Source organism: Microcaecilia unicolor, chromosome 12 (assembly GCF_901765095.1).
Source record: "Microcaecilia unicolor chromosome 12, aMicUni1.1, whole genome shotgun sequence".
In the NCBI taxonomy this organism is placed as follows: Eukaryota; Metazoa; Chordata; class Amphibia; order Gymnophiona; family Siphonopidae; genus Microcaecilia; species Microcaecilia unicolor.
Window position 1 is genome coordinate 44,483,499 of NC_044042.1, and position 17,325 is coordinate 44,500,823.

The 17,325-nt window shown below is 41.7% G+C and overlaps 1 protein-coding gene across 5 annotated transcripts in view; it reads right to left on the reverse strand.

Moving 5' to 3' along the window:
* The window catches only part of LOC115481617 (NXPE family member 1-like), an 89,365-nt gene that overhangs the window by 62,479 nt on the left and 9,561 nt on the right, over nucleotides 1-17,325 (reverse strand). For 3 of the 5 annotated variants that reach the window (XM_030220902.1, XM_030220898.1, XM_030220900.1), the window contains exon 1: nucleotides 15,081-15,111. The exons of the other annotated variants lie outside the window; for them this stretch is intronic. The gene's annotated coding sequence lies outside the window, so the exon portion shown is untranslated. Of the gene's footprint in view, nucleotides 1-15,080; nucleotides 15,112-17,325 lie in introns of those variants that run through there. 5 annotated transcript variants of the gene reach the window in all.

Consider the following 17,325-nt stretch of genomic DNA (forward strand, 5'->3'; position numbering starts at 1 on the left):
TTCATGATTTCCTTAAGACCGAATGACAGAAATTAACCCTTGTAGTTTTTATTTTATCTAAAGTTCATCTTTACAAATGCTTTGAACTCAGTATATGATAAAGGAATTCATTACGTGTTTGATATTTTTATTAACTACATGGTTTTTTCTATGATTCTGTGTTATCCTTACAACTCTTTGTTTAGAATTCTAATTTACAATGTAGGTTTACAAGCTGTTCCATTTTTCATACTGGTCCATATGAACATATCCTACTGGTCAATTTATGGCTTTATTGCATTAATACAAATTGTTATTCTATCTTTGATTTTTTGGAAATGCTCCTGCTTGTCTCCTACTTATAAATTGGCTCCTCCTCTGTATTTAAAATATACTCTAAATTGTAAATTGATTCCTGGGAATATATAAGCTTATTTTTAGCTATCCCTCTGAATGTGAATCTTGATATGCTGTCATGATTTAGGGCCCAAATTGTGAAAGCATAGAAAGGATCAGTTTAGAATTTAATATAATTTTAATTTTCCAAATTGGCTCTGAACTATTACAGAGGACTATAGGTTATTGTCCTCCTCATTTGGCCTATTTGAACCTTGTAAAGGTCACGTGAGGAGCCCTCGTAGAAATATATAGTTTTTACATTTCTGATATTGGCTTTTCTCTATCTCTCTACATATTATATTAAAGGCTGCTGTATTTTCCTGGAGCAGACTCTGACCACAATGTTTCCTCAGACTCTGCTGACTTCCTGTGCCAGCAACATCTCGTCGACAGAGAAAAAATTGTTTTCTACTTGTAACTTGTGATTTTATATATTGAGACTATGCTCCACCTATTGGTGCCCCAAGGAACTAACAATGCATTCTTTGATTTTTTCTTTCTAATGGTCCTGTGCTGAGATTTGACCATTTGATATTACTTCTTATATTAGCTCTATTTATTAAGTCCTGTAGGTTGAGTGAAGACTGCAAATCCAATTCCTGATCTACCGCCCCTATTCCAGTTTAGTACTTCTACTGCAAATGACCTCTGGCAAGAAAAAGGAGCACCAACTTCTCCAATGAGAATTTTCTTTTGTCCAAATGATGTCCTTAATTTAGATCTTCTTCGTTATGCTCTTAAATATTCTGCTGAATTAAATATTTTTACAGGCTCATCTTTTCCAGAACCTACATGGCACTTTACGTATGAGCTCTCTATTACAACAGACAGCGACCGTGATTCCAGAAGATACTTCCATCACCTGGACTAGTTATGAGTTTTAAATTCCTGCACATTAGACTTCTGCTCTGATTATGACTATTTCCTAAGCTACCCTTCTTTCTGAATCATCTAACTCGTAAGTCCTGCTGGCCTCCTGCAGCTGAGGGCCCAACCCTTGGTGAATGTTAGTCATCGCAGGTGAAGATTCCATACCTATTGGCGATAGATTCCAATGCATTGCCTGTGCCTTTTGACTATTTTTGTGCACCATATTTCTGACCCTCCATACCTCAATAACTTGAACAATCAACATCATCTCTTAATATTCAATTTATATTGTTTTTTTGGTGCCCTTTTCTTTTGTTACATATACAGACCTATTGTTATTTGATCATCTCTTCGTAGTAATAACCAATCTGTCTTGCATATTATGCAAGCCAGAAGTGGGGATATATTATGCAAATCCCAATTCCTAGTATTAAGAGGGTTGAAGTTGAAGCTCTGACCCCTACCAATCAGGAGATATTATTTCATATATACTATTGCTATTTATGTAAATTGGCTTTTCATTATCGGACCGTTATGGTTTCCCTCGTGCTTTAGCACTTAATTAGCACTGTTTTCCCCATGTTTACATTGTCTTTCATGTCTCTTGACATCTATATGGGAACCGCCATGCTGATCGGGTGGCCAAGGAAGCTGCTCGAGGACCCCCAGCAAGTACTGTGACTCCCCTGTTCCAAATTCGATTACAAGAATGGACGCCTATGTATACCCAAACGGAAGAGAAATGGGCTCAAGAGGAAGGTGCAGTAAGGAGATCTGATGGCTGGTTACATCTCCCTGATACCAGAGTTCTGGTGCCGCGCCACCTAGCTTGGCCTGTAGTGTCTCAAGCTCATGACCTATCACATTTAGGGAAAACAGCACTAGCCCGCCTACTCAGTCGAGTAGTGGTGCTGGAAGGATTGGATAGTCTGGTTGCCACTGCCTCTGCCCGATGTACTCTCTGTGCCCAGAATAATGCTCGTCAGGGACCCCGTATTCCACCAGGAGTTCAGTCTAGAGGACTAACACCCTTTGAGTCCCTAGTTATAGACTTCACAGAAATGCCCAGGAGCGGTAGGCTCCGATACCTCTTGGTCATGGTCTGTACCTTTTCTGGGTGGGTGGAAGCATATCCTACAGTTACTGAGAAAGCCACAGAAGTAGCTCGAGCTCTCCTTAGGGATGTCATCCCCAGGTATGGATTGCCTCTTGCTATAGGTTCAGATAATGGTCCCGCCTTTGTTGAAGCCACACTTCAGGCCCTGTCCCGCGCTTTGCGCATTACCTGGAAATTGCATTGTGCCTATCGTCCCCAGAGTTCAGGGCAGGTTGAGCGAGCAAACAGAACCTTGAAAAATAGCCTAGCAAAGATTTGTCAGGAAACCCAACTGAAATGGCCACAGGCACTGCCACTAGCCCTTTTCCGCCTCCGATGCACCCCAACTAAAGGAACAGCCCTTTCTCCCTTTGAAATTGTGTATGTGAAGCCCCCAGCCATTTTGCAGGGAATTAAGGGAGATATAGGGACTTTAGGGTCTGCCCAGGTGCAGGAGCAAGTAGCCCTCCTGGGTAGGATAATTTCTGAGCTTCAGTCTTATGTGAGAGAAATAAACCCTGTCCCCTTCCAGGCTCAGGTACATTCCTTCCTGCCAGGGGATAGAGTTTGGGTGAAAGACTGGAGGCTTCAGCCTTTGGGGCCCCGATGGAAAGGACCTTTTACTGTTTTGCTTTCTACCCCTACAGCTGTGAAGGTCGCAGGGATAACTCCATGGGTCCATTGGTCTCGAATTAAGTCTGCTGACCAGACTGAGCCCAGCACGGATCAGACGGAGCCTAGACAGTGGAGAGCAGAAAGTGATCCAGCGGAGCCATTGAAGTTGCGCTTGACCCGAACCAAAGAATCTACTAGCTGAAAAGAAGGGTCAACTGCATACTGCAGGAGCTGCTGAACTTCGGCTTCACACTGAGACTTTTTCTTGTCCTGATTCTGGCTTTCTTGGAATTTGAGAGCTTGATCTTTGTCAGTTGAGGGTCTATCCCAACTGGTATAAGAACTCAAAGACTGAGAACACTATATTAGAGTAATCTGTGATTAGCACAGACTGTTGAAATATTATTGCTTAATTAGTTTGCTGTATTTGTTTTAGATTAGGAAGAAAGAAAATGTTAGTAGTTTGGATGCTTTTGTTGTTTTCTACTCCTTGCCTCCTTGTTCCTAATACCCCAACTCGCTCCAACCTTTGGTTACACTCAGTCCAGGAACTAATTAGCCAGGCAAAGATTACTTCCCCTTGTATTGTGTGTTCCCGATTTTCTCCTTATACTACAGATGTCCCAGCTGTTCCTGTCCCTGTGCAGCTCCCAGCTCTTATACCTCCCTACTTTTCGAGTTCAGGCCCTTGGAGCCAGGATTATACTTGGTGGTCCTTTTATAATGCTACTTCCCCCTCTGATTCTTCTCTAAGGCCAGTCTTTACGTCTCCCTATCCAGCTTCTGGAGTGTTTTGTTTAACAAGAGACATCTCAACTGTTCTTCCCATTCCCTGTAACTATACTAATGTGCTCCCAGAGAAGGAGGAACCTGTGTGGGTAGTTTCTCCAGGTACTCCTATGTGCCCTACTACCATACCTGCAGATTATGACAAGGGTGATTACCTGGCTCCTAACCTTACTACTGAGAAGACTATAGTGTCCCATCCTATTTTCTACTTTCATAAGTCCCCGGGGTATGAAGGGGTTGCATCATATGAGCGGTCTGTTACAATTGGGGATTGGCACCTATGGTGTACAAAGTCTCCATTTCTTCTTCGTTCCCCCTGGGATAGGGGCTCGCATTATGGGCATCCTAATCTCCATCCTGTGCCTACATTTATTGGGAACTTTGCTCGCCCTCTCCTTGGTCATTACTGGCTCTGTGATAATGTCCTCCACATGATTCTTCCCCCCACATATGATTTTTGTGTATTGGTGACCTTGAATTATTTTCCTAAAGTTATTCCTCTTCTCAAACCACCATTCCCGCACCGCTCTAAGCGAGAGGCCTTGTCCTTACCCTCCTCCGTTGCCACAGAGGATGAGGCGATTGAATTAGCCCTCCAGTATATTAACTCTACTTATCCTCTGACTAAAAAGAGACTTGTAGCCCTTTCTGCCACGGCCTGGATTCCAATTGGGGGCCCGGTAGCGGGTATTACCGAACTAGGTATGGCTACCCGGAGACTTCAGTCTCTACTCCATGTTTTAGTTCATGAGCTGAATGTGGTAGTCAATGCATTGCAGGATCAAATTAATGAATTAAGTATAGTTTCTCGGTATAACCGTATGGGTCTTGACTATCTCTTTGCAGCCCAAGGTGGTCTCTGCACAGTGCTAAATTCTTCAGAGTGCTGTACCATTGTCATAAATAGGACGCATGTAGTTAGGCATGCTATGGATAAAGTCCTACAGTTGGCTAGCCTTAATGTGGAGGATTACCGAGGAGGATTAGACCTTACCTCCTGGTGGTGGTCATTGACCTCCTGGATACGTCCCTTGTTCATTTCCTAATAGTTTTAGTTTTAGCAGGGTTTTTGTTTTGTTTCCTGGCCTCATGTGCTTCGGCAGTATGCCGTCGGACCTTAACAAGTAGGGTAATGGTGGTTCACAAGTCTATTCCTAGTTAGGACCACTATAATCTCCAGAGTTTGAGTAGTGAGACTTATCTCTGCATAAGCTGATTTTAGTCTCAAAGGGGGGAATGATGCAGTGGGCAAAAGAAATTGATTAATTCTGAGAAATCATATGAAGGGTTAATTCTGTTTAAAGGTGCTCAAATACTATTCTAACTTTTTACCTTGCAACTAAAGTGAAGGAATGCCAGGTGGTTCGATTATTTAGCTCCTAGCTCTACTGAGCTAAAGGTTAGAAAGGTCAGTGAGAAATGAAACTCTGTCCCTTGTGATTGATGGATTGCTAAGCAAACACATATGTATTCTATTATGAGCCGGCATATTGCAGGCAGTTTGTTTAGGATTAAATTGAACACTGCTTAGAAGGAAATAGTTAGATTCTAAATAATTCTAGATATAAATGAGTTAGATTTTAGAAGTTCTTGCTTATAAGGAATACTGATTCTGTGTATTTTAGAATATGTCTTATAAGGATGCTTATTTTAGAATATGTTTTATTCTGTAATTTCTATGTAGAATATTTGTTCATTCTTTGTCTGACTTTCTAAGCAAAGACTGCAGTGAAGAGGCCAACATGTGTTTTGAGTTTTCTGTGGTCCTAGTAAGTTCTGTGTAAGAAGCTGATAGGTGAAAAAGGTCAGGAAAAGCTTTCTTTGATTGATTAGGTAGATGTAGAAATGGTCCTGAAAGAAATAACAAACTATAGCCGTATGCTATTAAGTAAGACTGGCCCTTGACCCCCTTAATGAATGCCAGAGTTCAGTTAAGTAGTTAGTATGAACCAGACTAGGAATATGAGAATAATAATGTAAGAATATCCCTTAGCTTCTAAATGAACCCAGTTTAAGTTATAGATGAGAAATCAATCATAATAAGAACATGTAAGAGATGGGAGCCACAATGTCTGGTGTAAGAGGCCTCAGGTCACAGGTCAGTTTAGGATGTCTGGAACCTATGTAACTGATATTTGTATAGAGCTGATTGGTTAAGGCAAGGTAATCAATCTATTCCTTAACCAATTGGAGAGTAGGGGGGGGCTAGGCTAGGAGGGGGATAGAACAGTATTTAAGTAGGAGCAGAAGCAGTTTACGTCAGAAGGACAGGAGAAGGACAGAAGAAATCTGGAAGATAACAGGAGAGACAGCAGAAGAGAAGCAGCTGAGACAGAAGCCACAAAGACACAGAGAGCTGAGAAAGAGAGAAGAGAGCTAGAACTGATGTCCTACTTTGTTTGCTGGCAAATAAAGAAGATTTCTCTCTCATTCTGGTGTGCTGTCTGACTCCTGAAGTATCATAAATTCATGCCTCCATTCCTGCAACAAAAGAGTGATGCGGCAGTGAAGGGTCAGCTTCGGCAGTGGGCAGGAAAGACTGGGGATGTTTCCTGCCCGGGCCCTGAAGAATCCATTAGAACACCAGGGTGACTGCCTTAAAGGCTTTAGGTATGTGCTGGGACCCGTGGCTCGGGTGGAGGAGAGGCGCCGTGAGCCGGCTCGCAACATGTCAGAAAAATTAGTACTGAATACGAGTGCTAGTACTAGTCTAAATGCTGGTAAAGATAGCCCTGTACTTCAACTAGAGAAAAAGAAGGATAAATGAGTTGGTTGTGCACTCTTTGAATAGATAGGTACATTTTTAGTCAAGTGGAGCTCCAGCTGATAATACACAAAAAATCTCCTTGTGGGGTGAAGCTAGTTTAGGGACGCTCTAGGTGGTGGTGTGGTGCTAGGGAACGTGTGGGTCAAAATCATTCAGTGGGTGCTTGCCTATTCTAAACTTTTCCCAGTGCAGCCATAGAACATGCCTTCACTGTATATGTTCTTGTGTTTTTCTCTCTAACTGTCCCTGTGCATATATTCCTGATAAATCTCTTTGGACCAGGGACATAGCCAGAAGCCCATTTTGGGGGGTTCCCAAAGGTGGACTGAGGGGGCTTGATATTTTCTCCCCCTTCTCCACCCCTGCAGCCGCTGCTACTTTCGAAATAAAATATTACCTTTGCTGGTGGGGGTACCAAGCCCCCCTGCTGAAAGACATCTCTTGCCTGAGTCATGCCTGTGCTGAACGAGTAGCACTTAATTCAGCAGACGTGCTTTGGCTGCTAATGCTGGCTCTCCTCCACATGCTCAGTTGAGGTCTAACTGAGAATGTGCAGGAGAGCCAGCATTAGCGGCTAAAGCAAGCCTGTTGAATTTAAGTGCTACTTGTTTAGCACAGGCGCAACTCAGACAGGAAACGTCTTTAGTTGGTGGAGCTTGGCCCCCGTCAGCCATGAAAGCAGAGGGGACCCGAGCCGAAAGTGATAAGGTTGAGGGGCCTGGGCCCCTGAGGCCCCCCCCCCATGGCTATGCCACTGATTTGGACAGACTGAAGAGCTGACAACAATCTCTATTGATGCATTATATCATGAAAGAGACACCTGGAAGCCAAGAGCTCAGCTCACCATGGGTAGATGCTTTGCTATTTTGCAAGCTGTTATGCATTTCAAGGTCAATATTCAGCAAGACTTATTAATTTAAAAACATTTATAACCCACATATCCACAGTTCTAAGTGGGGCAAAATAGAAACATACATAAAAATTAAATAAAACTTACATAAAACATCTTAGACATAACACCAACAAACAAATCAGTTTTGTCATCACAATAACATATATTTATTTATGGCTTGATATACCACCTTAACTATTAAGCAGAACAAAGCAGTTTACATTACTTAAAATAATTAAACTTAAAAGAAAGAAGTACAATAATTTCACAAGAAGGATTATGCAAACATTCGTAAGAGAAACACATTATATCAAATCACAACAGTACAATTAATTTCTTTTTTACTCTCTCGCAGGCTAGACAAAAGGATCCAGCTGATATTCAGCCAGCGATAGACAACATTTTTTGCCCATCGCTGGTGCTAAAACCGGAAATTCAATGTCGGGCCATATGAGGGCTTTGCCATTGAATTTCTGTTTTTTTTTTTAAGCCGGCCAGCGCATGCCCAATTAAGTTAATATTCATATTTAAGCGGCCATGGGTTAGCGAAAAGATAGGACAGCTATTTATGTGGCCCTATTTATGCACTAAGCATAGCAGGTTAGCTCTAACTATTGGGAGCTAACCAGACTCCACCTCTGAAACACCCCCAGAACTCCCCCAACATAGCCGGCTTCCACTTTGGTGCTAACTGGTCATTTTCAGTGCCACTAACTGGTTATGTTCTGCTGAAAATGTCCTGATAGCTGCTTACAAACGAGTTAACCTGTCTGCGTCCGTTCTTGGCCGGTTAACTTGCTTTTAATATCGGCTAGAAAATCTTTACCTGCTTTCTAAAATTTGAATAATTCATCACAGTTCTAACAGCAGATGGAAAAATATGCCATTCAAATGGCCACAAAAACTAGGAGTGGCCTAGTGGTTAGAGTGGTGTACTTTGGTCCTGGGGAACTGGGTTCAATTCCCACTGCAGGCACAGGCAGCTCCTTGTGACTCTGGGCAAGTCACTTAACCCTCCATTGCCCCAGATACAAATAAGTACCTGTATATAATATGTAAGCCGCATTGAACCTGCTATGAGTGGGAAAGCATGGGGTACAAATGTAAGAAAAATAAATAAAATAAAATCTCTGCCAAGAAGTAACACCAGACAACAATAACATTTTCATACAATCTCATCATAAGGCCCTAACTGGCATAAAAAATTTAAGGGTGCTGTGAGATAATTTATTTATTTATTTGTTACATTTGTACCCCACATTTTCCCACCTATTTGCAGGCTCAATGTGGCTTACATAGTTACCGTAAAGGCGATCACCAAGTCCGGTAGGGGAACAAATACAATGTGATGTTAAGGTTTGATAAGGTAGGTATGATACAGGCTGTAAAAAGATGTTCTACTTTACCTGTACTGTACTGCCTCCCATCCCCCCCTCTGTCTTTTCTGTACCTGGCTGCTAGTCACTGCTGGTAGCCATAGACAGGAATGCAGACATCCCTGGCTTTTGTTACTATGGCAGCCCAGTATCTGGAATACACATCTTTTCTTCAGTTACAAGATGGTCAAGGTCAAATGTACCAATAGGGTGTTGGCAGGACACCTTTGCTACCTTCGATTGGTGTAGGAGGGGGGAAAGATGACGACATCACTTTTTCTATAAGAATACCTGCACACAAAGAAATCTTCAGAATCTATATAAATAAATCCCACCTTGAACGTTCTGAAGCTCCCTCCAACTGTGGCAGTGAAGTCCTGAACTGCTGTAGTCCTCCTGGCTATTCGGAGTACTCACCACCGCCCTCAGCCACGCCCCATCTGCGACCTACGCCACGCCCCAACTGGACATAAAAAGCACCATGAACGTTCTGAACCACACTTTGAGGCTTCAAAAGTTCGTATGTTCGAAGCTCTGTAACCACTTTTAACCACTACATCTGTGCGCCGCCATGATCTGAAACGAGCGTCACACCAATAGGAATACAACAAGGGAGGAGCGTCTGAGGCGAAGGCGTCAGTCGCCGTTGCCACGCAATGGAATGCAATCACGCGTCATGCACCTATGAAACAAAAGAAGGGGCGGACCTACGGCTCACTCAATACGTGCGCCTCCATCGTTCCCATGCACCTATCAAAGAACTCAAAGAAAAGGAAGGAGCTCTGAAGCCTCGAAAAACACAGTCTCTGGGCCCCACCCTCGCGTCAAACGTTATGACGTTGAGGGCGGAGGCGGAGCAATTCACCGCCCTCGCGTCAAACGTTATGACGTTGAGGGCGGAGCAATTCACCAACATCGACGACGGGTGGGGGGGGGGGCCACAGGGAAAAACAACTCATACAACGCACCTCCGTTCAGAACCATCTCAGACTGCCAGGTCCCTGCAGCCGCTCAGCCTCTCTCCTTACATCACTGCCCCTGGAGAAAACCCCGGAGAAGCACAGCCAACGACGTCAAAGGGGAGAGGAGGAGCAGCTGCACAGACGACCAATGTGAGATGACTAAAACAAGTTCCCTAACACTCAAAAAAAACTAGCGTCTCTGTCTCATACATACACAGACACAAATACATGCACACACTTTCACTGTCTCTGTCTTCCACATACTCACTCTCACACACACATGGCTGGAGTGGGGGCAGGGGAGCGAGGAGAATCGCTGGGTGGCTACAGGGGGGAAAGGGGACAGAGGAGAATCGCTGGGTGCCTGGAAGGGGAGCAGGGGAGACAGAACAATCGCTGAGTGGCTGGAAAGGCGGGCAGGGGACACAGGAGACAGTCTCACTCTATCTCTCTCTCACACACACACACACATACACACACTCACACATTCATTCTATCTCTCTCTCTCACACACACACAGTCACTGTCAAACACACTCTATCAAACATACACACTCCCAGGAAAACCTTGCTAGAGCCCGTTTCATTTCTGTCAGAAACGGGCCTTTTTTACTAGTTAGCCATATTTTGCAAGAGACTTTTCTCTGTCCTGATTCAGGGCATCCTTGCTAATTGGCTATTCTCCAGGAAATATATTTTCCCTTCTTTATTTCTGCATTGCTTCTGGTAAGAACTATTTCTTTATAACAGAACTATCCTCTCCTTTCTTTATATTTTATCTCACTTCAGAACTACTGATATATTTCCTGCTATTTCTCTCTCTCTCTCTCTCTCTCCATACTTTCAGATAACATGTGACCTATCTCTCTCTCTCTCCCTCTCTCTCTAAGAAAGCCTGGTCTCAGGAAACACCTGTGATCTCTCTGTTTCTCTCTCTCCATGGTCTCAGATAACGTGCTGATCTCTCTCTCTCTCATTTTCTTTGTCCTCCTTACAACTGTTCCTTATCAAATTAGTCTGATTGCTTATTATTATTACCTAAGCTATTGATATTAGATTCTGTACATGTGATGATATTTTTCTAACTGAGATTCTGTACATGTGATATTTTCCCAAGACTTTCAAACTGATATCTGAAGCTGTGCTGGTAAGAATAAAAACCACTTCTAACTCTCTGATTCCTTTAAACTTATTCTATGATATTTTTCTTTATTTTGGTACAAAGTGAATAGCATAAACGCAGCCAGTACAATTGGTAACCCCTACGTTTTTGGGGGCGCTACTTGCGCTTTCTCCCATCTGTTGGGTGAGCAGAGGGAAGATTATATTTTCTGTTTAAATTTTATATTTGATATCCTTTGTTTTAGAGTTGTTGAAAAGTTTTAATTTTGATATATCCTAACTATCACAAGGTGTGGATAGCTAGAGGTAATCTCCGGAGACGTCCGGAAGGAGAAGGGATCCCAGTCCATTTTGTCCCCTTATTGTCACAAAGATTTGTAAGTAAATAATTGCTATTCTGATAGAAAATAAATTTTTATTTTATTTGAGCTCTTTATCACATTTCTGTTCTCACTGTTTCAATTTTCTATGTTCCTGACCATGCTTTCTTGTTCTGCTCTGAGTCCTTGCATTGCAGAAGCTACAGTCCTTTATAATCAGAAAGAAAATAAAAAGGCATAGGATTGCTAAGGAGAATCCTCTCTATGTGGCCACAGAAGGCTTTCTTTACATCCTTGTTTTTTAATTTTGATTTTAATTTAATTTTAGTTGTAGCCAGCATCTTTCTTTAAAAAAAATGTCTTTCCTTCTGGAAGGGAATATCTCTGAGAGGAGCATAGATCAGTTGTGTAGATCAATTGTTTCCTTTGTGTTACACTGCATGGCTAGGCATAGGTGTCTTTGTCATGTTTACTAGCAATATTCCTCTGTAAATAGTTTTGCTTTCAGTGCTTAACTCTTTCTTTTGTGAGCATTCTAGCACTGCTGATAGAGATTGAATTGCCTTTTGTCTACTTTTCCCCAAAAGCCATTAACTGCTGATCTGGCACTTTACTTTTTAAATTTCTTCTGGCTTAAATCTAATATTAGATACAAATTTTATTTCAATGCTTTCTTTTGTATACAATTCTTCAATGTTTTATTTTGTGTATATAATTTTTAAGATAACAATTTTGTTTTCATGATAAACTTGGTAAGAATTACAGTTTTATTTTTAGGATATTTAAAATATTAGGAATAATCTTTTGTTATATAATATGTGGTTCACATTCCAGTATGAAAATTTATCGTACTTTTCCCCTGCTTCTTTTGAGAAGCTATGAATGGAACATGTACATGTGCATCCTAATAAGAAAAATGACATAGCTAGACCAGTGAAATAAACAAAATATTTTTTCTCTTTTAATTATTTTAATGCACTCCGCCGAGATTTGATATCAACTGCAGAGATACCAAATCTACAAGGATCATTTAAACTTGTACATTTTGTCCTATTTCTGGAATTGCTATCTCATATTAAGTTGTGCACACAAATTGATAAATTTATCATACATACTTTTACACTTTAAACTTTCTGATGCAATTTTATTGTTTCCACATTTGCATTCTCTTCCTCCCTATCCCTGAGCAATCAACTGTACTTTGCAAGTGAGATTCATCAACACAGATTTGCCACAGTTCTGCTGAAACTTTTGTTTTGCTAATAATGCTAAGTAACATTTGAATCCTGATTTACTTAATCTGTTTAGTTCATCGCTCTTATGATAAATATATATATCTGTGTTACTGTACCTCAGTAGTTTGCCCCTAATTATCTTAAAATTTACCTTCTCTTTCACCACATTATCTCAGAAACAAGAGGGATTTCTACATCATGACAATGCTAAACAGTTGTTTTGTTTTCTCCCATTTTCTATATTCTTTATGACCTTTGGTTACTATAAATGGAGAAACAGGTATATGTATATGACTTATGACATTCTTTTTGGTCAGACCAGTATGGCCATTGATTTTTACTATATCCTATATATACCTTGAACTGTGCAAAAAAATAAAATCTGAGAACACCCTTGAATTAATGCATTGTTACTAATGAATTGAATTATATGGACTGTTAACCTGCTGAAAACCATGAAATGCTCTAAGTGCAAGTCTTCCAGATACAACATGATGATGCCTTCAATGTGAAAACCTGACTGCCTGTGTGAGCCTTCCAACAGTATACAGACTGTTATTCCACAATACCAGAACCTACACTGAACTATAAATTTCCCTGATGCCAAGATTGTCTACGTATCAAATCAACAAAATTTTAAGTGACTTTCAATACCCTGCTTTCTAATTGCTTATATTTTAAAACCACACATTATGGACTTTTCCAATGATTTTATTTTTCTTACTGAATTATCTCCTTACATCACAAGCTGTTTTATGTACTGTTGGTGTTAATTGCTATACAATGTTCACCATGCTATGGAAAACCTTGTTACTCTTACTACATGATAATTTTATACCTATTCTTCCTATTGCTGCTCCTTTCTAGTGCTCTCTTATCACTTCCTGTTTTTCTAATTTTCTTCCATTTCTTCAAGCTTTCATTCTTGGACTCCTTGGTTTTCTAGCCTTTCTCCTTATTCTCTTTTGCTGTCTACCCTGTTTTCAATCTCTATGTAAGAAATTGTTCTCTATACCTTTTAATAGCAACATTATGTTTAATGAAACTTCTACCCCAAATTATTCTACTTCTCCAATTTTTGCTCCCTCTCGCCACTCCCACACCCTACGGACTTTTCCTGCTGAAGAACCTACCAGCTCCTAGTTTCTGGTTTTGTCTCCCTTTTCCCTTTAACGGGAGCCAAGAGAGAAGATGTAAAAAGATGTTCTACTTTACCTGTACTGTACTGCCTCCCATCCCCCCCTCTGTCTTTTCTGTACCTGGCTGCTAGTCACTGCTGGTAGCCATAGACAGGAATGCAGACATCCCTGGCTTTTGTTACTATGGCAGCCCAGTATCTGGAATACACATCTTTTCTTCAGTTACAAGATGGTCAAGGTCAAATGTACCAATAGGGTGTTGGCAGGACACCTATGCTACCTTCGATTGGTGTAGGAGGGGGGAGAGGTGACGACATCACTTTTTCTATAAGAATACCTGCACACAAAGAAATCTTCAGAATTAGCCATATTTTGCAAGAGACTTTTCTCTGTCCTGATTCAGGGCATCCTTGCTAATTGGCTATTCTCCAGGAAATATAATTTCCCTTCTTTATTTCTGCATTGCTTCTGGTAAGAACTATTTCTTTATAACAGAGAACTATCCTCTCCTTTCTTTATATTTTATCTCACTTCAGAACCACTGATATATTTCCTGCTATTTCTTTCTCTCTCTCTCTCTCTCTCCATACTTTCAGATAACATGTGACCTATCTCTCTCTCTAAGAAAGCCTGGTCTCAGGAAACACCTGTGATCTCTCTGTTTCTCTCTCTCCATGGTCTCAGATAACATGTGCTGATCTCTCTCTCTCTCATTTTCTTTGTCCTCCTTACAACTGTTCCTTATCAAATTAGTCTGATTGCTTATTATTATTACCTAAGCTATTGATATTAGATTCTGTACATGTGATGATATTTTTCTAACTGAGATTCTGTACATGTGATATTTTCCCAAGACTTTCAAACTGATATCTGAAGCTGTGCTGGTAAGAATAAAAACCACTTCTAACTCTCTGATTCCTTTAAACTTATTCTATGATATTTTTCTTTATTTTGGTACAAAGTGAATAGCATAAACGCAGCCAGTACAAGGCACATTAGGGGTCAAAGATAGGGGAGATTATATAGTGTCCAATACAATCTACGGTTTTGCTGTGTTGCAGAGTTGAGGCATTTATGTTGGATCGGTATGGTACGCCTTATTGAACAGGTAGGTTTTTAGTGATTTCCTGAAGTTTAGATGGTCGGAGATTGTTTTCACACCTTTTGACATGCGTTCCATAGTTCTGTGCTAATATAGGAGAAGTTGGATGCATAGGTAGCTTTGTACTTGAGTCCTTTGCAGTTTGGGTAATGGTTTAAATATGTTCGAGATGATCCAGTTCTGTTCCTGGTTGGTAGGTCTATGAGGCCTGTCATGTATCCTGGGACTACACCATAGATAATCTTGTGAACCAGGGTGCAGATTTTGAAGGTGCAGTGCAGTTTTTCTCGGAGGGGTTTAGCACTTTCAAATCGTGTTTTACTGAATATCAGCCTGGCTGCTGTGTTCTGGGCTGTCTGAAGTTTCTTTGTGAATTGTTCTTTACATCCCGCATAATAAAGTATAGAATGGTTCCTACCTGGATGAATCCTGCCCAGCAGGTTCGTACTAGAGAGTTGCATGGGGACAGAAATCCAACCCGTCCCCATTCATCCCCGTAGGGAATCTAACCCATCCCCACCCGTCCCCGTGGGGAATCTAACCCATCCCCGCCCCTCCCCACGGGGAATCTTACCCATCCCCGCAAGAATTTAACCTGTCCTCACCCACAAGAATTTAATGGTACATTTAAAAAAATTCTTGTCAGCTCCCTCAGTCTCTGGGTTTGAGCCGCAGCACTACAGGCAAGGAAGTAACGGAAGTTGGAACATTCTGGTGCGCACATATAAGACTTTTCTGATTCACTGGCACTGTGTGCTAAGAGATCACCACATGCATGCGTTTCTGGGACATAGACCATAGAAGTCCGCCTGGCCCTATCCTTATGTTCCAACTGCTGGAGTTGCCCTCAAAGCCCACTCCAGCCTATTCATCTTCTCATTTGCGGGACACAGACCGTAAAAGTCTGTCCAGAACTGTCCTCATGTTCCAGCCACTAAAGTTGCTGTCTAAACTCTTTCCAGCCCATCCAAAACCAGATTGCCATATATGAGACACAGACCGTACAGGTCTCCTGGTATCAGCCCTAGTTCATCACAGCCAGAGTCACCATGTAAGTGTCACACGATACATCCACACACATGCAGCCATTTAAGTTTAGGTTTTTTATAACTTCCATTTTCTGAATAGAGATCCTCTGTGTTCATCCCATGCCTTTTTGAATTTCGTCACCATTTGTATCTCTACCACCTCCTTAATGGAGGCTTCCACATCTGTGATGTTAAAGCAGGGAGGAGGAGGAGTCAGCTCTCAAAGAACTTGGTACTCGGTAGGTGAGAGCCTGGCGCAAGTGCAGCATACACTTCCACGGGAACCCCACAGGAACTGCTTCCGTCCCCACGGGAACCCCACAAGAACTGCTTCCGTCCCCACGGGATCCCCGCAGAACTGCTTCCGTCCTTGCGGGAATCCCGCGGGTTCCGCGGGATTCCCGCAAACCCCGTTCCCGTGCAAGTCTCTAGTTCGTACTCCAAATTTCAGCAGCAGTATCCAGATAATGCCACTGAAAATCCAGACAGACCACCTTGGCACTGTCTGGGTAGCTCTAGGATGGTCCGGGTAGAGCCTGGGCAGTGTTGGCATTCACATTAGCAGCAATAATTGGTCCTCTAACTGGGTAACTGTCCAGAACAAGATTAGCAAAAAGGTTTTCCTAACTTTATGATAGTTATAGACTGGGTTAATGTAACATCTGTACACGCAAGGGACATAAGATTTCTTGATGAAATCAAGGACAGCTTCATGGAACAGCTAGTTCAGGAGCCGACAAGAGAAGGAAAAATACTAGACTTAGTCCTTAGTGGTGCTCATGATCTAGTGCAGGGGGTAACGATACGAGGGCCGCTTGATAACAGTGATCATAATATGATCGGTTTTGATATTGGCATTGAAGGAAGTGAAACTAGGAAATCAAGTACGCTAGCGTTTAACTATAGAAAAGGTGATTACGACAAAATGAGAAAAATGGTAAAAAAAAGACTGAAAGGAGCAGCTCGCAGAGTAAAAAACTTGCATCAGGCGTGGATGCTGTTTAAAAACACCATCCTGGAGGTTCAGGACAAATATATTCCACGTATTAGAAAAAAGGGAAAAAAGACTAAACGTCAGCCGGCGTGGCTAAACAGTAAGATAAAGGAAATCATTAGAGCCAAAAAACAATCCTTCAGAAAGTGGAGAAGAGAACCAACTGAAAGTAACAGGATAGATCATAAGGAATGCCAAGCCAAATGCAAAGCGGAGATAAGGAGGGCAAAAAAGGACTTTGAGAAGAAATTAGCGTTGGAAGCAAAAATACATAGTAAAAATTTTTTTAGATACATTAAAAGCAGGAAACCGGCCAAAGAGTCGGTTGGGCCGCTGGACGAAAATGGTGTTAAAGGGGCGATCAAGGAGGACAAAGCCGTAGCGGAGAAATTAAATGAATTATTTGCTTCGGTCTTCACCGAGGAGGATTTGGGGGGGACACCGGTGCCGGAAAGAATATTTGAAGCGGGGGAGTCGGAGAAACTAAACAAATTCTCTGTAACCTTGGAGGATGTAATGGGTCAGTTCAGCAAGCTGAAGAGTAGTAAATCACCGGGACCTGATGGTATTCATCCCAGAGTATTAATAGAACTAAAAAATGAACTTGCGGAGCTACTGTTAGAAATATGCAATCTGTCCCT